This window comes from Echinops telfairi, unplaced genomic scaffold (genome assembly GCF_000313985.2).
Source record: "Echinops telfairi isolate 266 unplaced genomic scaffold, ASM31398v2 ScPeMD7_7469;HRSCAF=8507_0, whole genome shotgun sequence".
NCBI lineage: Eukaryota > Metazoa > Chordata > Mammalia > Afrosoricida > Tenrecidae > Echinops > Echinops telfairi.
The window spans coordinates 96997186-97000220 of NW_022111372.1; the positions used below are offsets into that span (position 1 = coordinate 96997186).

At 41.5% G+C, this 3035-nt stretch overlaps 1 pseudogene; it reads right to left on the reverse strand.

The window, feature by feature from the left end:
* LOC115873544 overlaps positions 1-1411 on the reverse strand; it is a 3807-nt pseudogene extending 2396 nt beyond the window's left edge.
* Positions 1412-3035: the final 1624 nt, after the last annotated feature.

Genomic DNA, 3035 nt, shown 5'->3' on the forward strand with positions numbered 1-3035 from the left:
CACTGTTGAAGCATGCTTGAAATCCTTGTGCAAAATGGTGGGGGCAGCAGAGGTTGCAGCACTGAGACCATGAGACAGAACAGAGGTGCTACACCAAGAGAATCATGCCTGCTAGCATGGCAGAGAGGAGACATTTTGGACAAAATAAATCTATTCTTACCATTTCATAATCTGTTAGCTTCCCTAATAACCCCCCATAATCATGAGTACTGTCTGAGTTCTGTGTAGCCATTGCAACAGATTGGCGAACCCAGCACAGAAGTAGAATGTCGTGGAAGGGATGGTTGGTGTCAGAATAGGGTAATGAAGAACGAAGGATGGAGGAATGTCTGACCTCTGCCTTGTGGTCATTGAATCGACCTTAGACTGGTATGGCATTGAATTCTCTTTCTCTCTCCTGAAGCTGGAGGAGGTCAGATGTAATCCCCATATCATTTCCTCAGATACAAACAAAGGCCCAATTATGATATAGCATGAAAAGTGCCTCATAAAGATATCTGCAAAAGACTACGGGAACCTGGAGGAAAGTGTAGTTGACCCTACCCAGATATGGCTTCAACGAGGAAGGGAGCTGAGCTTTGATAAAAGACTAGATTATCAATGGGAAAAGATTTCCAGGAGGACCATAGCATGAATAGAGGCAGATCTTGCCTGGTCACTGTAAGGACATTGCATTCTTCACTTTCCCCTATCTCCAGAGGGGGAGCTCTGAGCCTTCCTTGCTTTTTTCTTCTTCCAGGCCATCCTTAGGACTCATAAATATTAGAGTTATAAGGAGGAACACTGGTAGTGGAGTGGTTATACATGGGGCTGCTAACCGCAAGGTCAGCAATTCTAAATCACCAGCTGCTGTACAGAAAAAAGATGACGCTTTCTACTCTGTCAAGAGCTACAGTCGCAGACACCCACAAGGGCAGTTCTATCCTGTCCTGTAGGGTCACTATGAGTCAGCATCAACTTGATGGCAGTGAAGGAGTGAGTGAATGAGTGAGTGAAAGTTATAAGCAGCCCTGGTGGTGCAGTGGATTACAAATTGGACTGATAACTCAAAACCACCAGCTGCTCTGAGGCAGAAAGAGGAGGCTTTCTACTTCCATAAAGGTGGATAGTCTTGGAAGGCCACGGGGCATCCTGAGTCGGATAGGGCTGCTAGGAGTTGGAAACAAGTGGCAGCAGTGAGTTTGGTTTGGTTTGAGAGTTGAGAGAGCTGTTAGTAATTTTATAGCTCATCTTAGTTTTTCGAATCTTATAGTTAGGGAACTTGAGACTCAGACTCAGAGTGAAGAAGAGATCTACTTATGACCACTTGATGAACGAGAGACTTTGATCCAGAACTCAGGGTTTCATATTTGTCTTCTGCTCACATTTCCTAGTGCCACCTTACCTCGTCCATTTTGGCTCGATTCTCCATCGTCAACCCCACAGGCTGGGATTTTTTTTTCTTCCCTTTCCGTTGAGCACAGAGAAGGAATTTTTACCTAACTCTATTATCTAATAATATCAACTGCAGCAGTTATTCTCTATTGAAATTTTCCTGTGTGTTAGATACACTTCTATATCCTAGGAACACAAACAAAACAAATACTCCAGTCTCACATAGCTCACATTCTAGGATGGAGATGGAAGTTAAATAAACATACAATGGGTCAGGTAGTGATAAATGATATGAAGGAAATCAAGGTGGACCAGGGGAATTGAATATGACGATAAGTGGGGCTATTTTGAATAGGGGGATACGGAAATTATCTATGGCTGCTTATCAAATTACTCCAAGAGAAGCTTAAACCAAGACTATCTTTTTAATATCACCCACAGTTCTGAGGGTCAGAGATTGAGTGGCTTAGTTCGATGGTTCTGGTTCAAGATTTCTCAGTAAGTGAAAGTGTCAACCAGGATGACAGTCATGTGAAGCTTTGACTAAGTCTGGTGGTTCTACTTGTCAGACGACTCACACGGCTGTTCGCTGGAGCCTCTGGTTGCTCATCATGTGACTTTCTCTAGAGAGCTACTGAGTGTCCGCACATGGTGGCATAGAGTGGCCCACAGGAGGAGATGATCCAAGAAAGACAGCAAGAAGAAAACTGCAATGCTTTTTAAAATTTCCAAAAGCTGCTTCTTCTTCTTTTTTTTTAAGAATAATTTTAGGTTTATAGATAATTTGTAAGATAGTACAGAGAATTTTTATTATACCTTTCATCCAAATACCTCTGTTAATATCTTACATCACTATAGTATATTTGTCAAAATGAAAAAAATTTACATTGGCCTAATACTAGATTAACTAAATTACAGACTTAAAAATTTTTTTTCTCCACTTTTTCCTTTAATAGCTTTTTTACATCCCAGGTTCCAATTCAGGACATCAAGTTGTATTTAATCATCATGTTTCCTTAATTTCCTTCAATTTGTGGCAGTTTCTTAGTCTTTTCTTTTCCTTTGTTTTTATGTCTCTGACAATTCTGAAATGTAGTGATTAAGTATTGAGGAGAAATACCCCTCAATTTGAATTTGTCTGATGTTTCCTCATGATTAGACTGAGGCTATCACGATACTCCTTTTTTTTTAATCATTTTATTAAGGGCTCATACAACTCTTTTCACAATCCATACATACATCAATTGTGTAAAGCACATTTGTACATTCATTGCCCTCATCATTCTCAAAGCATTTCCTCTCCACTTAAGCCCCATCATCAGCTCCTCATTTTCCTCCTCCCACCTCACTACCCTCCCTCATAAACCCTTGATAATTTATAAATTATTATTTTGTCATATCTTACACTGTCCAACGTCTCCCTTCACCCACTTTTCTGCTGTCTATCCCCCAGGGAAGAGGTTATATGTAGATCCTTGTAATCGGTTCCCCCTTTCCAACCTACCCTCCCAGTATGGCCACTCACACCACCAGTCCTGAAGGGATCATCCACCCTGGATTCCCTGTGTTTCCAGTTCCTATCTGTATGTTTCATCATTGTTACACCGCACCCTGACTGGCTCGTCTCCTCCCCGAGACCCTTCTGTAAGGGGATGTCCAGT